Here is a 20620-nt window from a genome sequence, read left to right as displayed (position 1 = left end):
AAAGAGTGAGGAGAGGAGCAGGTAAATAAAGAGTGAGGAGTGGAGCAGATAAATAAAGAGCGAGGAGCAGAGTAGGTCAATAAAGAGTGAGGACTAGAGCAGTTAAATAAAGAGTGAGGAGACGAGCAGGTAAATAAAGAGCGTGGAGAGGAGCAGATATATAAAGAGTGGGGAGCAGAGCAGGTAAATAAAGAGTGAGGAGAGGACCAGATACATAAAGAGCGAGGAGAGGAGCAGGTAAATAAAGAGCGAGGAGAGGAGCAGGAAAATAAAGAGCGAGGAGTGGAGCAGGTAAATAAAGTGCAAGGAGCGGAGCAGGTAAATAAAGAGTGAGGAGCGGAGCAGGACATTTAAGAGCACATCGTGGAGTTGGTAATTATAGAGTTAGGAGCGGATCAGATCAAAAAAGAGCGAGGATTGGAGCACGTTAATAAAGAGTGAGGAGCAGAGCAGTTAAATAAAGAGCGAGGAGAGGAGCAGGCAAATTAAGAGCGAGGAGAGGAGCATGTAAATAAAGAGCGAGGAGACGAGCAGATAAATTAAGAACGAGGAGAGGTGCAAGCAAAAAAAAGAGTGAGGAGCGGAGCAGATAAATAAAGAGCGAGGAGAGGAGCAGGTAAATAAAGAGTGAGGAGAGGAGCAGATAAAGAAAGAGCGTGGAGAGGAGCAGTTAAATAAATAGTGAGGACGAGAGCAGTTTAATAAAGAGTGAGGAGAGGAGCAGGTAAATAAAGAGCGTGGAGAGGAGCAGATATATAAAGAGTGAGGAGCAGAGCAGGTCAATAAAGAGTGAGGAGTGGAGCAGATAAATAAAGAGTGAGGAGAGGAGCAGGTAAATAAAGAGTGAGGAGTGGAGCAGATAAATAAAGAGTGAGGAGTGGAGCAGATAAATAAAGAGCGTGGAGCGGAGTAGGTAAATCAAGAGCGAGGATATGAGCAGGTAAATAAAGAGCGAGGAGTAGAGCAGGTAAACAAAGAGTGAGGAGAGTAGCAGGTAATTAAAGAGTGAGGAGCGGAGCAGGAAATTTCAGAGCACATCGTGGAGCTGGTAAATACAGAGTGAGGAGCGGATCAGATCAATAAACAGCGAGGAATGGAGCAGGTAAATAAAGTGCGAGGAGAGGAGCAGGTAAATAAATAGCAAGGAGCGGAGCAGGTAAATAAAGAGCGAGGAGAAGAGCAGGTAAATAAAGAGCGAGCAGAGGAGCAGGTAAACAAAGAGCGAGCAGACGAGCAGGTAAATGAAGAGCGAGGAGAGGAGCAGATAAATTAAGAGCGAGGAGAGGAGCAGGTAAATAAAGAGCGAGCAGAGGAGCAGGTAAATGAAGAGCGAGGAGAGGAGCAGATAAATTAAGAGTGAGGAGAGGAGCAGGTAAATGAAGAGTGAGGAGCAGAGCAGTTAAATAAAGAGCGAGGAGAGGAGCAGGTAAAAAAAGAGTGAGGAGAGGATCAGGTAAATAAAGAGTGAGGAGAGGAGCAGAAAAATAAAGAGCCAGGAGAGGAGCAGATAAATAAAGAGCGAGGAGAGGAGCAGATAAATAAAGAGCGAGGAGAGGAGCAGGTAAATAAAGAGCGAGGAGCAGAGCAGATATATGAAGAGTGAGGAGCAGAGCAGATAAATAAAGTGTGAGGAGAGGAGCAGGTAAATAAAGAGTGAGGAGTGGAGCAGATAAATAAAGAGCGAGGAGTGGAGCAGGTAAATAAAGAGTGAGGAGTAGAGCAGGTAAATAAAGTGCGAGGAGCGGAGCAGGTAAATAAAGAGTGAGGAGCGGAGCAGGACATTTAAGAGCACATCGTGGAGTTGGTAATTATAGAGTTCGGAGCGGATCAGATCAATAAAGAGCGAGGAGTGGAGCAGATTAATAAAGAGTGAGGAGAGGAGCAGGTAAATAAAGAGCGAGGTGCGGAGCAGGTAAATAAAGAGCGAGGAGAGGTGCAGGTCAATAAAGAGCGAGGAGTGGAGCAGATAAATTAAGAGCGAGGAGAGGAGCCGGTAAATAAAGAGCGAGGAGAGGAGCAGATAAATTAAGAGTGAGGAGAGGAGCAGGGAAATAATGAGTGAGGAGCGGAGCAGGTAAATAAAGAGCGAGGAGAGCAGCAGGTGAATAAAGAGCGAGGAGAGGTGCAGGTAAATGAAGAGTGAGGAGCAGAGCAGTTGAATAAAGAGCGAGGAGAGGAGCAGGTAAATATAGAGTGAGGAGAAGAGCAAGCAAAAAAAAGAGTGAGGAGCGGAGCAGATAAATAAAGAGCGAGGAGAGGAGCAGGTAAATAAAGAGTGAGGAGTGGAGCAGGTCAATAAAGAGTGAGGAGAGGAGCAGATAAATAAAGAGCGAGGCAAGGAGCAGGTAAACAAAGAGCGAGGAGTAGAGCAGGAAAATAAAGAGTGAGGAGAGAAGCAGATAAATAAAGAGCGAGGAGAGGAGCAGATAAATAAAGAGCGAGGAGAGGAGCAGGTAAATAAAGAGCGAGGAGCAGAGCAGATATATAAAGAGTGAGGAGCAGAGCAGATAAATAAAGAGTGAGGAGAGGAGCAAGGAAATAAAGAGTGAGGAGTGGAGCAGATAAATAAAGAGTGAGAAGTGGAGCAGATAAATAAAGAGCGTGGAGCGCATTAGGTCAATAAAGAGTGAGGACTAGAGCAGTTAAATAAAGAGTGAGGAGACGAGCATATAAATAAAGAGCGTGGAGAGGAGCAGATATATAAAGAGTGGGGAGCAGAGCAGGTAAATAAAGAGTGAGGAGTGGAGCAGATAAATAAAGAGCGAGGAGAGGAGCAGGTAAATCAAGAGTGAGGAGCAGAGCAGGTAAATAAAGAGTGAGGAGTGGAGGAGATATATAAAGAGTGAGGAGCAGAGCAGATAAATAAAGAGTGAGGAGAGAAGCAGGTAAATAAAGAGTGCTACCCACTGTTCAGTGGAGGTGACTGAGCCGACTACTCCCAGGATGCCGCTCTGCTGGTTGCTTTTTCTCCTGGTCGTCACAAAAGGGCTCCTTCTGCTATCCACTGTTCAATCGGCGTGACTGAGCCGACTTCTCCCAGATTGCCCCTCTGCTGGATGCTTTTCCTCCTGGTAGTCACCGAAAGGCTTTTGCTGCTATCCACTGTTCAGTGGAGGTGACTGAGCCGACTTCTCCCAGAATGGCCCTCTGCTGGATGCTTTTCTTCCTCGTAGACACTGAAGGGCTTCTTCTGCTACCCACTCTTCGGAGGAGGTGACTGAGCCGACTTCTCCCAGAATGCCCGTCTGTCTCCTTCCCCATGTGAGCCATCTCCCCCAAAATTATCCAATATGGTATACCTGTTTTGGAAGGAGATCGCCGCAGGGAACCCCTGCACTGCCTTCGAACTCTTTGTCTTTTGGTCACCCATTCACTAACCCCTTCAATAATTTTTATCTGATTGAACTGCTCTTCGACACCAGTTCTTCTGCTGACCACTGTTCAGTGGAGGTGACTGAGCCGACTTCTCCCAGAATTCCCCTCTGCTGGATGCTTTTCCTCCTGTGAGTCATTGAAGGGTTTCTTCTGCTCCCCAATGTTCAGTGGAGGTGATTGAGCCGACCTCTCTCAAAATGCTCCTATGTATCCTCTGCTGGATACATTTCCTCCCAGTACTCACTGAAAGGCTTCTTCTGCCACCCACTGTACAGTGGAGGTGACTGAGCCGACTTCTGCCAGAATGCCCCTCTGCTGGATGCCTTTCCTCCTGGTAGTCACTGAAGTAGTTCGTCAGCTACCCACTGTTCAGTGGAGACGACTGAGACGATTTCAACCAGAATGATTCTCTGCTGGATGCTTTTCCTCCTTTTAGTCACTGAAGGGCATTTTTCTGCTGCCCACTGTTCAGTGGAGATGACTGAGCCGACTTCTCTCAGAATGCCCCTCTGTCTCCTCTGCTGGATGCTTTGCTTCCTGGTAGTCACAGAAGGGCTTCTTCTGTTCAGTGGAGGTGACTGAGCCGAATTCTCCCATAATGCCCCTCTGTCTCCTTTGTTGGATGCTTTTCCTCCTGGTCGTCACTGAAGGGCGTCTTCTGCTCCCCATGTTCAGTGGAGGTGGCTGAGCCGACTTCTCACAGAATGCTCCTCTGCTGGATGCTTTTCCTTCTGGTCGTCACTGAAGGGCTTCTTCTGCTACCCACTGTTCAGTGTTGATGACTGAGCAGACATTGCCCAGAATGCCACTTTGCTGGATGCTTTTCCTCCTCGTAGTCACTGAAGGGCTACCTTCTGCTACCCGCTGTTCAGTGGAGGTGACTGAGCCGACTTCTCTCAAACTGCCCCTCTGTCTTCTCTGCTGGATGGTTTGCTTCCTGGTCGTCACTGAAGAGCTTTTTCTGTTCAGTGGAGATGACTGAGCCGACTTCTCCCAGAATGCCCCTCTGTCTCCATTGCTGGGAGCCTTTTTTCCTGGTTGTCACTGAAGGGCATCTTCTGCTACCCACTGTTCAGTGGAGGTGACCGAGCCGACTTCTCCCAGAATGCCAGTCTATCTCCTCTGCTGGATGCTTTTCCTCCTGGTAGTCACCGCAGGTCGTTTTCTGCTACCCACTGTTCAGTGGAGATGATTGAGCCGACTTCTCCCAGATTGCCCCTCTGCTGGATGCTTTTCCTTCTGGTAGTCACTGAAGGGCTTCTTCTCCGACCCACTGTTCAGTGTTGATGACTGAGCAGACATTGCCCAGAATGCCACTTTGCTGGATACTTTTCCTCCTCGTAGTCACTGATAAGCTACATTCTGCTACCCGCTGTTCAGTGGAGGTGACTGAGCCGACTTCTCTCAGAATGCCCCTCTGTCTTCTCTGCTGGATGGTTTGCTTCCTGGTCGTCACTGAAGAGCTTTTTCTGTTCAGTGGAGATGACTGAGCCGACTTCTCCCAGAATGCCCCACTGTCTCCATTGCTGGGAGCCATTTTTCCTGGTTGTCACTGAAGGGCATCTTCTGCTACCCACTGTTCAGTGGATGTGACTGAGCCGACTTCTCCCAGAATGCCCCTCTGTCTCCTCTGCTGGATGCATTTCCTCCTGGTAATCACTGAAGGGCTTCATCTGCTACCCGCTGTTCAGTGGAGGTGACTGAGCCGACTTCTCCCAGGATGCCGCTCTGCTGGTTGCTTTTTCTCCTGGTAGTCACAAAAGGGCTCCTTCTGCTATCCACTGTTCAATCGGCGTGACTGAGCCGACTTCTCCCAGATTGCCCCTCTGCTGGATGCTTTTCCTCCTGGTAGTCACCGAAAGGCTTCTGCTGCTATCCACTGTTCAGTGGAGGTGACTGAGCCGACTTCTCCCAGAATGGCCCTCTGCTGGATGCTTTTCTTCCTCGTCGTCACTGAAGGGCTTCTTCTGCTACCCACTCTTCGGAGGAGGTGACTGAGCCGACTTCTCCCAGAATGCCCGTCTGTCTCCTTCCCCATGTGAGCCATCTCCCCCAAAATTATCCAATATGGTATACCTGTTTTGGAAGGAGATCGCCGCAGGGAACCCCTGCACTGCCTTCGAACTCTTTCTCTGTCTGTTGGTCACCCATTCACTAACCCCTTCAGTAATTTTTATCTGATTGAACTGCTCATCGACACCAGTTCTTCTGCTGACCACTGTTCAGTGGAGGTGACTGAGCCGACTTCTCCCAGAATTCCCCTCTGCTGGATGCTTTTCCTCCTGTGAGTCATTGAAGGGTTTCTTCTGCTCCCCAATGTTCAGTGGAGGTGATTGAGCCGACCTCTCCCAAAATGCTCCTATGTATCCTCTGCTGGATACATTTCCTCCCAGTACTCACTGAAAGGCTTCTTCTGCCACCCACTGTACAGTGGAGGTGACTGAGCCGACTTCTGCCAGAATGCCCCTCTGCTGGATGCCTTTCCTCCTGGTAGTCACTGAAGTACTTCGTCAGCTACCCACTGTTCAGTGGAGACGACTGAGCCGACTTCAACCAGAATGATTCTCTTCTGGATGCTTTTCCTCCTTTTTGTCACTGAAGGGCTTTTTCTGCTGCCCACTGTTCAGTGGAGATGACTGAGCCGACTTCTCTCAGAATGCCCCTCTGTCTCCTCTGCTGGATGCTTTTCCTCCTGGTCGTCACTAAAGGGCGTCTTCTGCTACCCATGTTCAGTGGAGGTGGCTGAGCCGACTTCTCACAGAATGCTCCTCTGCTGGATGCTTTTCCTTCTGGTAGTCACTGAAGGGCTTCTTCTGCTACCCACTGTTCAGTGTTGATGACTGAGCAGACATTGCCCAGAATGCCACTTTGCTGGATGCTTTTCCTCCTCGTAGTCACTGAAGGGTTACCTTCTGCTACCCGCTGTTCAGTGGAGGTGACTGAGCCGATTTCTCTCAGACTGCCCCTCTGTCTTCTCTGCTGGATGGTTTGCTTCCTGGTCATCACTGAAGAGCTTTTTCTGTTCAGTGGAGATGACTGAGCCGACTTCTCCCAGAATGCCCCACTGTCTCCATTGCTGGGAGGCTTTTTTCCTGGTTGTCACTGAAGGGCATCTTCTGCTACCCACTGTTCAGTGGAGGTGACCGAGCCGACTTCTCCCAGAATGCCCCTCTATCTCCTCTGCTGGATGCTTTTCCTCCTGGTCGTCACAAAAGCGCGTCTTCTGCTACCCATGTTCAGTGGAGGTGGCTGAGCCGACTTCTCACAGAATGCTCCTCTGCTGGATGCTTTTCCTTCTGGTAGTCACTGAAGGGCTTCTTCTACTACCCACTGTTCAGTGTTGATGAATGAGCAGACATTGCCCAGAATGCCACTTTGCTGGATACTTTTCCTCCTCGTAGTCACTAATAAGCTGCCATCTGCTACCCGCTGTTCAGTGGAGGTGACTGAGCCGACTTCTCTCAGAATGCCCCTCTGTCTTCTCTGCTGGATGGTTTGCTTCCTGGTCGTCACTGAAGAGCTTTTTCTGTTCAGTGGAGATGACCGAGCCGACTTCTCCCAGAATGCCCCACTGTCTCCATTGCTGGGAGCCTTTTTTCCTGGTTGTCACTGAAGGGCATCTTCTGCTACCCACTGTTCAGTGGATGTGACTGAGCCGAGTTCTCCCAGAATGCCCCTCTGTCTCCTCTGCTGGATGCATTTCCTCCTGGTAATCACTGAAGGGCTTCATCTGCTACCCACTGTTCAGTGGAGGTGACTGAGCCGACTTCTCCCAGGATGCCGCTCTGCTGGTTGCTTTTTCTCCTGGTATTCACCGAAAGGCTTCTGCTGCTATCCACTGTTCAGTGGAGGTGACTGAGCCGACTTCTCCCAGAATGGCCCTCTGCTGGATGCTTTTCTTCCTCGTAGTCACTGAAGGGCTTCTTCTGCTACCCACTCTTCGGAGGAGGTGACTGAGCCGACTTCTCCCAGAATGCCCGTCTGTCTCCTTCCCCATGTGAGCCATCTCCCCCAAAATTATCCAATATGGTATACCTGTTTTGGAAGGAGATCGCCGCAGGGAACCCCTGCACTGCCTTCGAACTCTTTCTCTGTCTGTTGGTCACCCATTCACTAACCCCTTCAGTAATTTTTATCTGATTGAACTGCTCCTCGACACCAGTTCTTCTGCTGACCACTGTTCAGTGGCGGTGACTGAGCCGACTTCTCCCAGAATTCCCCTCTGCTGGATGCTTTTCCTCCTGTGAGTCATTGAAGGGTTTCTTCTGCTCCCCAATGTTCAGTGGAGGTGATTGAGCCGACTTCTGCCAGAATGCCCCTCTGCTGGATGCCTTTCCTCCTGGTAGTCACTGAAGTACTTCGTCAGCTACCCACTGTTCGGTGGAGACGACTGAGCCGACTTCAACCAGAATTCCCCTCTGCTGGATGCTTTTCCTCCTGTGAGTCATTGAAGGGTTTCTTCTGCTCCCCAATGTTCAGTGGAGGTGATTGAGCCGACTTCTGCCAGAATGCCCCTCTGCTGGATGCCTTTCCTCCTGGTAGTCACTGAAGTACTTCGTCAGCTACCCACTGTTCAGTGGAGATGACTGAGCCGACTTCTCTCAGAATGCCCCTCTGTCTCCTCTGCTGGATGCTTTGCTTCCTGGTGGTCACAGAAGGGCTTCTTCTGTTCAGTGGAGGTGACTGAGCCGAATTCTCCCATAATGCCCCTCTGTCTCCTTTGTTGGATGCTTTTCCTCCTGGTCGTCACTAAAGGGCGTCTTCTGCTACCCATGTTCAGTGGAGGTGGCTGAGCCGACTTCTCACAGAATGCTCCTCTGCTGGATGCTTTTCCTTCTGGTAGTCACTGAAGGGCTTCTTCTGCTACCCACTGTTCAGTGTTGATGACTGAGCAGACATTTCCCAGAATGCCACTTTGCTGGATGCTTTTCCTCCTCGTAGTCACTGAAGGGCTACCTTCTGCTACCCGCTGTTCAGTGGAGGTGACTGAGCCGACTTCTCTCAGACTGCCCCTCTGTCTTCTCTGCTGGATGGTTTGCTTCCTGGTCGTCACTGAAGAGCTTTTTCTGTTCAGTGGAGATGACTGAGCCGACTTCTCCCAGAATGCCCCTCTGTCTCCATTGCTGGGAGCCTTTTTTCCTGGTTGTCACTGAAGGGCATCTTCTGCTACCCACTGTTCAGTGGAGGTGACCGAGCCGACTTCTCCCAGAATTCCCGTCTATCTCCTCTGCTGGATGCTTTTCCTCCTGGTAGTCACCGCAGGTCGTTTTCTGCTACCCACTGTTCAGTGGAGATGATTGAGCCGACTTCTCCCAGATTGCCCCTCTGCTGGATGCTTTTCCTTCTGGTCGTCACTGAAGGGCTTCTTCTACTACCCACTGTTCAGTGTTGATGACTGAGCAGACATTGCCCAGAATGCCACTTTGCTGGATACTTTTCCTCCTCGTTGTCACTGATAAGCTACCTTCTGCTACCCGCTGTTCAGTGGAGGTGACTGAGCCGACTTCTCTCAGAATGCCCCTCTGTCTTCTCTGCTGGATGGTTTGCTTCCTGGTCGTCACTGAAGAGCTTTTTCTGTTCAGTGGAGATGACTGAGCCGACTTCTCCCAGAATGCCCCACTGTCTCCATTGCTGGGAGCCTTTTTTCCTGGTTGTCACTGAAGGGCATCTTCTGCTACCCACTGTTCAGTGGATGTGACTGAGCCGACTTCTCCCAGAATGCCCCACTGTCTCCATTGCTGGGAGCCTTTCCTCCTGGTAATCACTGAAGGGCTTCATCTGCTACCCGCTGTTCAGTGGAGGTGACTGAGCCGACTTCTCCCAGGATGCCGCTCTGCTGGTTGCTTTTTCTCCTGGTAGTCACAAAAGGGCTCCTTCTGCTATCCACTGTTCAATCGGCGTGACTGAGCCGACTTCTCCCAGATTGCCCCTCTGCTGGATGCTTTTCCTCCTGGTAGTCACCGAAAGGCTTCTGCTGCTATCCACTGTTCAGTGGAGGTGACTGAGCCGACTTCTCCCAGAATGGCCCTCTGCTGGATGCTTTTCTTCCTCGTAGTCACTGAAGGGCTTCTTCTGCTACCCACTCTTCGGAGGAGGTGACTGAGCCGACTTCTCCCAGAATGCCCGTCTGTCTCCTTCCCCATGTGAGCCATCTCCCCCAAAATTATCCAATATGGTATACCTGTTTTGGAAGGAGATCGCCGCAGGGAACCCCTGCACTGCCTTCGAACTCTTTCTTTGTCTGTTGGTCACCCATTCACGAACCCCTTCAATAATTTTTATCTGATTGAACTGCTCCTCGACACCAGTTCTTCTGCTGACCACTGTTCAGTGGAGGTGACCGAGCCGACTTCTCCCAGAATGCCGCTCTATCTCCTCTGCTGGATGCTTTTCCTCCTGGTAGTCACCGCAGGTCGTTTTCTGCTACCCACTGTTCAGTGGAGATGATTGAGCTGACTTCTCCCAAAATGCCCCTCTGCTGGATGCTTTTCCTCCTGGTCGTCACAGAAGGGCTTCTTCTGCTCCCACGATTCAGTGGAGATGACTGAGCCGACTCATCCCAAATGCTCCTCTGTCGGATGCCTTTTCTCCTGGTTGTCACTGAAGGGCATCTTCTGCTACCCACTGTTCAGTGGAGGTGACTGAGCCGACTTCTCCCAGAATGCCCCACTGTCTGCATTGCTGGGAGCCTTTTTTCCTGGATGTCACTGAAGGGCATCTTCTGCTACCCACTGTTCAGTGGAGGTGACTGAGCCGACTTCTCCCAGAATGCCCCTCTATCTCCTCTGCTGGATGCTTTTCCTCCTGGTCGTCACTAAAGGGCGTCTTCTGCTACCCATGTTCAGTGGAGGTGGCTGAGCCGACTTCTCACAGAATGCTCCTCTGCTGGATGCTTTTCCTTCTGGTAGTCACTGAAGGGCTTCTTCTGCTACCCACTGTTCAGTGTTGATGACTGAGCAGACATTGCCCAGAATGCCACTTTGCTGGATGCTTTTCCTCCTCGTAGTCACTGAAGGGCTACCTTCTGCTCCCCGCTGTTCAGTGGAGGTGACTGAGCCGACTTCTCTCAGACTGCCCCTCTGTCTTCTCTGCTGGATGGTTTGCTTCCTGGTCGTCACTGAAGAGCTTTTTCTGTTCAGTGGAGATGACTGAGCCGACTTCTCCCAGAATGCCCCTCTGTCTCCATTGCTGGGAGCCTTTTTTCCTGGTTGTCACTGAAGGGCATCTTCTGCTACCCACTGTTCAGTGGAGGTGACCGAGCCGACTTCTCCCAGAATGCCCCTCTATCTCCTCTGCTGGATGCTTTTCCTCCTGGTAGTCACCGCAGGTCGTTTTCTGCTACCCACTGTTCAGTGGAGACGATTGAGCTGACTTCTCCCAGAATGCGCCTCTGCTGGATGCTTTTCCTCCTGGTCGTCACAGAAGGGCTTCTTCTGCTACCCACTGTTCACTGGAGGTGACTTAGCCGACTTCTCCCAGAATGCCCAGCTGCGGGATGCTTTTCCTCTTGATCGTCACTGAAGGTCTTCTTCTGCTCCCACGATTCAGTGGAGATGACTGAGCCGACTCCTACCAAAATGCTCCTCTGTCGGATGCCTTTTCTCCTGGTTGTCACTGAAGGGCTTCTTCTGCTACCCACTGTTCAGTGGAGGTGACTGAGCCGACTTCTCCCAGAATGCTCCTCCGCCGGATGCTTTTCCTCCTGGTCGTCACTGTCTGGTTTCTTCTGCTCCCCAGTCTTCAGTGGAGGAGACTGAGCCGAATTCTTCCAGAATGCCCCTCTGCTGGATGATTTTCCTCCTGGTCGTCACTGAAGGGCTTCTTCTGCTACCCACTGTTCAGTGGAGGTGACTGAGCCGACTTCTCCCAGAATGCCCCTCTATCTCCTCTGCTTGAGCAACCTTTTATGTGGCACCTTATCGAATGCCTTTTGAAAATCCAAATATACTCCATCCACTGGTTCCCCTTTATGTACCCTGCTCGTTTCATCCTCAAATAACTCTAATAAATTTGTCAAACACGGTTTCCTTTTCAAAAAACCATGTTGACTCTGCCTAATCATATTATGATATTCTTCCTTCATAATGGATTCCAGCATTTTCCCAATGACTGATGTCAGGCTAACTGGCCTGTTGTTCCCTGTTTTCTCCCTCCCTCTTTTTTTGAATAGCAGATTTGCATTTGCTGACATCCAATCCACGTGGACTGTTCTAGAATCTAGAACCAATGCATCCACTATCTCTGCAGCCACCTCTTTGAGAACCCTCGGATGTCGGCCATCAGGTCCAGGGTATTTATCGGCTTTTAGTCCCATTAATTTCTCCAGTACTTTTCCTTTACTGATATTAATTACTTTAAGTTCCTCACTCTCATCGGACCATTGGTTCCCCATTATTTCCGGCATATATTGTGTGTCTTCTGCTGTGGAGACAGATACAAAAAATGTTTTTACCATCTCTGCCATTTCTTTATCTTCCATTATAATTTCTCTTGTCTCTGCCTCTAAGGGACCCGCGTTTACTTTCGCTAATCTCTTCCTTTTTACGTACTTGTGATGTGGAGATTTTCAAATAAAACTGTTGGACTGTAACCTGGTGTTGTAAGATTCCTTACATTTTTACGTTTTAGAAGCTCGTACAATCTGTTTTTATGTTTCTTACTAGTTTCCTCTCACATTATCTAAGATGCGAAGGCCTTACAGAGGGTGCAGAAAAGATTTATTAGTTATTCGATTCACCAGGACACTGGTCCCAGCCTGGTTTAAGCGGGCCCCGTCCCAACAGAACAGCTCCCTCGATCCCCAGTACCAGTGCCAGTGACCCATGAATCGAAACCCCTGCAATAAAAACAGAAAATGTTGGAAATACTCAGCAAATCAGGCAGCCTCTGGAGAAAGAAGCAGAGTTAACGTTTCAGGCCCTTGACCTTTCGTCTGAACTGGAAGAAGTTGGAACCGCCGCCTCCCACTTCACCCTTTCAGCCATGCATTTCACCATTTAATCTGTTTCACCCTATGCCAATTTGCAAGTGGTTCGGGTAGTAATTCAGAGGTTATCACCTTTGAGGTTCTGATTTTTAATTTGGAGCCTCGCTCCTCGAACGCCCGTAGCAGAACCCCATTCCTAGTTCTACTTATGACATTGATTCCTACGTGGACCACGACAACTGGATCCTCTCCCTCATGCTCCAAGCTCTTCTCCAGCCATGAGAAGATGTCCTTAACCCTGGCACTGGGCAGGCAACACAGTCTTTGGGAATCCCGGTCGTGGATGAAGAGAATAATATCTATCCACCTGACCACACTGTAACCTACCTCTACCACATTCCTTTGTACTCCCCCCACTCGAATGGCCTCCTGTAGTAGGGTTCTGTGGTCAGTTTATCCATCCTCCCTGCAGTTTTTGTTCCCATCCACACAGGTAGTAAGAACCTCGTATCTGTTGGACAAGGGCAAAGACTGTGCCTCCTCCACCACTGCATCTGGGGTCCCCATACCTGCCTGACTTGCAGGCAAATCCTCCTGTCCCTGGGCCACTAACCAAATCTAAACTACTACCTAACCTAAGAGATATGATTGCCTTCTGGATCAAAGTGTCCAGATAACTCTCCCCCCTACATGATGCATCGCAATGTCGGCAGATCGGACGCCAGCTCAACAACTCTGAGCCGAAATTCCTCCAGTTGCAGACACTTACTGCAGATGTGATGGTTCAGGACCACACTGGTCTCCACAAACTCCCACATGATGCAGTCACAACACACAATCTGCACTGCCATCTCTATCTAACCTTGTTTTATTTATTTAAATAATTTTATGTCGTTAATTCACTTGATTTATTTTTAGTATTAGCAAGTTATAGGTTCCTAGTTGAAACCACTCCCTGAGCTTAGAGAATATAAAATATATATTAATCACCAACCTCATGTCCTGTGACTTCACCGGGTCTGGAAGATCTTGACCCAGCCGAATGAACGCTTTTGGTAAAATCTCACCCATATTAAGCTCGGTTTAATTATTCCACTTCTTTAACTTCGATCTTTACCTCAATTCTTCTCCCCCATAATTACCTTACTTCCCTCGGGTTCTGCCTCTCCTTCCTCTCTGCGCTGATTCTGACCTCACCCTGACGTTAATCTTTCAAATTTCTGCCTGTGTTTGAGTTGATCTCGGCTCCCGCTCCGTCCAGTCTCGGCTCCCGCTCCGTCTGGTCTTGGCCCTCCGCACATCATATTCCCACTCCTTCTAACCTCAGCTCTCCGCTGCCTCCACACTTTATATCCCCGCTCTCTCTACACTCCTGATCCTTTTAGGTCTAAATTTTAATTCCACAAATGGGATGTTGGGTAAATCTTGTCAAAAACTAAAATCCGACCCCAACTGGCCTCCAACCCGCCCACTTCCGGTTTTAATGGGTGTGGGTCTGCGGGGGGTGGGGGCGGGCGACCAACGCGCTATCAGGAGGAGGGTCGGTCACCAACTGCATATAAGGAGGCTGCCGGCCTCCATTTTTACAGCTTTATTATTTTTAACTCCTGGGGGCCTGGGTTCCCAGGCCTTCAGATTAATGCCACATCAGAGGAGGTGAGAAGGCCCGGATCTGCAGGGAAGTGCCTTTGTTGCACTGCTTGTGGGCCCGAAGGAGCAGGAGTGCTTCCCTGAAGCTCAACAAGCCGATCTGCAGTGCCATCCCCTCTAGGATCCCTTTATATTTCCAAGTCAGGATGATGTTTGACTTGGAGGGGAACGTGCAGGTGGTGTTGTTCCCATGTGCCTTCTGCTCTTGTCCTTCCAGGTGGTAGAGGTCGCGGGTTTGGGAGGTGCTGTCGAAGAAGCCTTGGCAAGCTGCTGCAGTGCATCCTGTGGATGGTACACACTGCAGCCACAGTGCACTGGTGGGGAAGGGAGTGAATGTTTAGGGTGGTGGATGGGGTGCCAATCAAGCGGGCTGTTTTGTCCTGGATGGTGTCGAGCTTCTTGAGTGTTGTTGGAGCTGCACTCATCCAGGCAAGTGGAGAGTATTCCATCACACTCCTGACTTGTGCCTTGTAGATGGTGGGAAGGCTTTGGGGAATCAGGAGGTGAGTCACTCGCTGCAGAATATCCAGCCTCTGACCTGCTCTCGTAGCCACAGTATTTATATGGCTGGTCCAGTTAAGTTTCTGGTCAATGGTGACCCCCAGGATGTTGCTGGGGACACGCCGTGGGGTACCTACCGCCATTTTGTCCACGGTGGCCGCCTTGGATGCCACGATTTTGTCCAAGATGTCGACCGCAATTGCCTCTATGTTGTCCAACCGGCTGCCGTACTTGCCGCCATTCTGTCCGTGTGCAGATACACACATTTCGAGAGAAATATATTATAAATACAAGTTGCTGTTGTTGTAATAATTGTGGTGGTCTCAATGCCACTCTGGGATCAATCTGGAGTGACTGGGTGCAATCTGGGATCCGTGGCTGCACTCTGTATCGCTTTGGAGTGACTGAGTGCACTCTGGGATCCCTGGCTGCAATCTGTGATCACTCTGGCGTGACTGAGTGCACTCTGGGATCCCTGGCTGCAATCTGTGATCACTCTGGCGTGACTGAGTGCACTCTGGGATCTCTGGCTGCTCTCTGGGATCATTGTGGGGTGACTGGGTGCACTCTGGGATTCCTGGCTGCACTCTGGGATCAATCTGGGGTGACTGGGTGCACTCTGGAATTCCTGGCTGCACTCTGGGATCATTGTGGAGTGGCTGGGTGCACTCTGGGATCCGTGCGTGCACTCCGGGTCGCTCTGGGGTGACTGGGTGCAATCTGGGATCCCTGGGTGCACTCTGGGTTCATTGGGGGGTGACTGGGTGCACTCTGGGATCCCTGACTGCACTCTGGAATCATTGTGGGGTGCCTGGGTGCACTCTGGGATCCTAGGCTGCACTCTGGGATCATTGTGGCGTGACTGGGTGCACTCTGGGATCCCTGGGTGCACTCGGGGTGGCTCTGGGGTGACCGGGTGCACACTGGGATTCCTGGCTGCACTCTGGGATCAATCTGGGGTGACTGGGTGCACTCTGGGTTCCCTGGGTGCACTCTGGATTAATGTGGGGTGAATCGGTGCACTCTGGGATCCGTGGCTGCAATCTGGGTCGCTCTGGGTTGAATGGGTGTTCTCTGGCATCCCTTGGAGCACTCCAGGTCGCTCTGGGGTAACTGGGTGCACTCTGGGATCCCTGGGTGCACTCTAGGTCGCTCTGGGGTGACTGGGTGCACTCTGGGATCCCTGGCCGCATTCTGGGATAACTGTGGGGTGACTGGGTGCACTCCGGGATCCCTGGCCGCACTCTGGGATCAATCTGAGGTGACTGGGTGCACTCTGGGATCCCTGGCTGCACTCTGGGATCATTGTGGAGTGACAGGGTGCACTCTGGGATACCTGGGTGCATTCTGGGATCATTGCGGGGTGACTGGGTGCAATCTGGGATCATGTGGGGTGACTAGGTGCACTCTGGGATCCGTGGCTGCAATCTGGGTCGCTCTGGGGTGATTGGGTGCACTCTGGGTGACTGGGTGCACTCTGGGATCCCTCTGTGCACTCTGGGTCGCTCAGGGGTGACTGGGTGCACTCTGGGATCCCTAGGTGCACTCTGGGATCCCTGGGTGCACTCTCTGGGATCAATGTGGGATGGCTGGGTGCACTCTGGGATCCCTGGCTGCACTCTGGGACCATTGTGGGATGACTGGGTACACTCTGGCACCTCTGGGTGCACTCTAGGTCGCTCTGGGGTGAGTGGGTGCACTCTGGGAACGCTGGGTGCACTCTAGGTCGCTCTGGGGTAACTGGGTGCACTCTGGGATCCATGGCTGCACTCTGGGATCATTGTAGGGTGAATGGGTGCACTCTGGGATCCCCGGGTGCACTCTAGGTCGCTCTGGGGTGACTGGGTGCACTCTGGGATCCCTAGGTGCACTCTGGGATCATTGTGGGGTGACTGGGTGCACTCTGGGATCCCTGGCTGCACTCTGGGATCATTGTGGGGTGACTGGGTGCACTCTGGGTTCACTGGGTGCACTCTGGGATCATTGTGGTGTGACAGGATGCACTCTGGGATCCCTGGCTGCTCTCTGTGATAATTGTGGGGTGTGTGCACTCTGGGATCATTGTGGGGTGACTGGTTGCACTCTGGGATTCCTAGCTGCACTCTGGGATCAATCTGGAGTGACTGGGTGCGATCTGGAATCCCTGGGTGCACTCTGGATTAATGTGGGGTGAATCGCTGCACTCTGGGATCCCTGTGTGCAATCTGGGTCGCTCTGGGGTGACTGGGTGTATTCTGGGATCCCTGGGTGCACTCTGGGTCCCTCTGGGGTGACTGGGTGTACTCTGGCACCCCTGGGTGCACTCTAGGTCGCTCTGGGGTGACTGGGTGCACTCTGGGAACCCTGGGTGCACTCTAGGTCGCTCTGGGGTGACTGGGTGCACTCTGGGATCCCTGGCTGCACTCTGGGATCATTGTGGGGTGACTGGGTGCACTATGGGATCCCTGGGTGCACTCTAGGTCGCTCTGGGGTGACTGGGTGCACTCTGGGATCCATGGCTGCACTCTGGGATCATTGTGGGGTGACTGGGTGCACTCCGGGATCCCTGGCTGCACTCTGGGATCAATCTGAGGTGACTGGGTGCACTCTGGGATCCCTGGCTGCATTCTGGGATCATTGTGGGGTGACGGGGTGCACTCTGGGATCCCTGTGTGCACTCTGGGTCGCTCTGGGGTGACTGGGTGCACTCTGGGATCCCTGGCTGCACTCTGGGATCATTGTGGGGTGACGGGGTGCACTCTGGGATCCCTGTGTGCACTCTGGGTCGCTCTGGGGTGACTGGGTGCACTCCGGGATCCCTGGCTGCACTCTGGGATCAATCTGGGGTGACTGGGTGCACTCTGGGATCCCTGGCTGCATTCTGGGATCATTGTGGGGTGACAGGGTGCACTCTGGGATCGCTGGGTGCACTCTGGGATCATTGGGGGGTGACTGGGTGCACTCTGGGATCATTGTGGGGTGACTGGGTGCACTCTGGGTTACTGTGGGGTGACTAGGTGCATTCTGGGATCCCTGGCTGCACACTGGGATAATTGTGTGGTGACTGGGTGCACTCCGGGATCCCTGGGTGCACTCTGGGATCATTGTGGGCTGACAGGGTGCACTCTGGGATCCCTGGCTGCACACTGGGATAATTGTGGGGTGACTGGGTGCACTCTGGGATCCCTGGGTGCACTCTGGGATAATTGTGGGGTGACTGGGTGCACTCCGGGATCCCTGGGTGCACTCTAGGTCGCTCTGGGGTGACAGGGTGCACTCTGGGATCCCTGGGTGCACTCTGGGATCATTGTGGGGTGACTGGGTGCATTCTGGGATAACGTGGGGTGACTGGGTGCACTCTGGGATCCGTGGCTGCAATCTGGGTCGCTCTTGGGTGACTGGGTGCACTCTAGAATCCCTGTGTGCACTCTGGGTCGCTCTGGGGTGACTGGGTGCACTCTAGAATCCCTGTGTGCACTCTGGGGTGACTGGGTGAACTCTGGGATCAGTGTGGGGTGACTGGGTGAACTCTGGGATCAGTGTGGGTGACTGGGTGCACTCGAGGATTCCTGGCTGCACTCTGGGTCGCTCTGGGTTGACTGAGTATATTCTGGGATCCCTGGCTGCACTCTGCGATAATGTGGGGTGACGAGGTGCACTCTGGGATCCGTGGCTGCAATCTGGGTCGCCCTGGGGTGACTGGGTGCACTCTGCGATCCCTGGGTGGACTCTGGGTCGCTCTGGGGTGACTTGATGCACTCTGGGAACCCTGGGTGCACTCTGGGATCATTGTGGGGTGACTGGGTACACTCTGGGAACCCTGGGTGCACTCTGGGATAATGTGGGGTGACTGGGTACACTCTGGGAACCCTGGGTGCACTCTGGGATCATTGTGGGGTGACCGGGTACACTCTGGGAACCCTGGGTGCACTCTGGGATAATGTGGGGTGACTGGGTACACTCTGGGAACCCTGGGTGCACTCTGGGATAATGTGGGGTGACTGGGTACACTCTGGGAACCCTGGGTGCACTCTGGGATCATTGTGGGGTGACCGGGTACACTCTGGGAACCCTGGGTGCACTCTGGGATCATTGTGGGGTGACCGGGTACACTCTGGGAACCCTGGGTGCACTCTGGGATCATTGTGGGGTGACTGGGTGCATTTGGGATCATTGTTGGGTGGTTCGTGCACTCTGGGATCCCAAGCTGCTATGTGGGTCGCTCTGGGTTGACTGTGTGTAGTCTGGGATCCCTGGGTGCACTCTGGGATCATTGTGGGGTCACCGAGTGCACTCTGGGATCCCTGGCTGCTCTCTGGGTCGCTCTGGGGTGACTGGGTGTACTCTGGGATCATTGTGGGGTGATCGGGTGCACTCTGGGATCCCTGGCTGCACTCTGGGATCATTGTGGGGTGACTGGGTGCATTTGGTATCATTGTTTGGTGATTCGTGCACTCTGGGATCCCTAGCCGCTCTGTGGGTCGCTCTGGGGTGACTGTGCACTCTGGGATCATTGTGGGGTGCCTGGGTGCACTCTGAGATCCCTGGCTGCTCTCTGGGAGCAGGAAAATAAAGAGCGAGGAGCGGAGCAGGTAAATAAAGAGTGAGGAGAGGAGCAGATAAATAAAGAGTGAGGAGAGGAGCAGGGAAATAAAGAGTGAGGAGAGGAGCAGGTAAATAAAGAGTGAGGAGAGGAGCAGGTAAATAAAGTGTGAGGAGCAGAGCAGGTAAATGAAGAGTGAGGAGCGGAGAAGGTAAATAAAGAGTGAGGAGCGGAGCAGATAAATGAAGAGTGAGGATGGAGCAGGTAAATAAAGAGTGAGGAGTCGAGCAGGTAATTAAAGAGCGAGGAGTAGAGCAGGTAAATCAAGAGCGAGGAGCGGAGCAGGAAAATTAAGAGTGAGGATGGAGCAGGTAAATAATGAGTGAGGAGTGGAGCAGGTAAATAAAGTGAGGAGCGGTGCAGGTAAATGAAGAGTGAGGAGTGGAGCAGGTAAATAAAGAGCGAGGAGTGGAGCATGTAAATAAAGAGTGAGGAGAGGAGCAGATAAATAAAGAACGAGGAGAGGAGCAGGCAAATAAAGAGTGAGGAGAGGAGCAGATACATAAAGAGCGAGGAGAGGAGCAGATAAATAAAGAGCGAGGAGAGGAGCAGTAAATAAAGAGCGAGGAGTCGAGCAGTTAAATAAAGAGTGAGGAGAGGAGCAGGTAAATAAAGAGTGAGGAGTGGAGCAGATAAATTAAGAGTGAGGAGAGGAGCAGGAAAATAAAGAGTGAGGAGAGAAGCAGATATATAAAGAGTGAGGAGCAGAGCAGGTAAATAAAGAGTGAGGAGTGGAGCAGACAAATAAAGAGTGAGGAGAGGAGCAGGTAAATAAAGAGTGAGGAGTGGAGCAGATAAATAAAGAGCGAGGAGCAGAGTAGGTCAATAAAGAGTGAGGACTAGAGCAGTTAAATAAAGAGTGAGGAGACGAGCAGGTAAATAAAGAGCGTGGAGAGGAGCAGATATATAAAGAGTGGGGAGCAGAGCAGGTAAATAAAGAGTGAGGAGAGGACCAGATACATAAAGAGCGAGGAGAGGAGCAGGTAAATAAAGAGCGAGGAGAGGAGCAGGAAAATAAAGAGCGAGGAGTGGAGCAGGTAAATAAAGAGCGAGGAGTGGAGCAGGTAAATAAAGTGCAAGGAGCGGAGCAGGTAAATAAAGAGTGAGGAGCGGAGCAGGACATTTAAGAGCACATCGTGGAGTTGGTAATTATAGAGTTAGGAGCGGATCAGATCAAAAAAGAGCGAGGATTGGAGCACGTTAATAAAGAGTGAGGAGCAGAGCAGTTAAATAAAGAGCGAGGAGAGGAGCAGGCAAATTAAGAGCGAGGAGAGGAGCAGCGAAATAAAGAGCGAGGAGACGAGCAGATAAATTAAGAACGAGGAGAGGTGCAAGCAAAAAAAAGAGTGAGGAGCGGAGCAGATAAATAAAGAGCGAGGAGAGGAGCAGGTAAATAAAGAGTGAGGAGAGGAGCAGATAAAGAAAGAGCGTGGAGAGGAGCAGTTAAATAAATAGTGAGGACGAGAGCAGTTTAATAAAGAGTGAGGAGAGGAGCAGGTAAATAAAGAGCGTGGAGAGGAGCAGATATATAAAGAGTGAGGAGCAGTGCAGGTCAACAAAGAGTGAGGAGTGGAGCAGATAAATAA

This window comes from Heptranchias perlo, unplaced genomic scaffold (assembly GCF_035084215.1).
Source record: "Heptranchias perlo isolate sHepPer1 unplaced genomic scaffold, sHepPer1.hap1 HAP1_SCAFFOLD_112, whole genome shotgun sequence".
In the NCBI taxonomy this organism is placed as follows: domain Eukaryota; kingdom Metazoa; phylum Chordata; class Chondrichthyes; order Hexanchiformes; family Hexanchidae; genus Heptranchias; species Heptranchias perlo.
The sequence above is the reverse complement of the archived record's forward strand: the minus strand, read 5'-3'. Positions refer to the sequence as shown.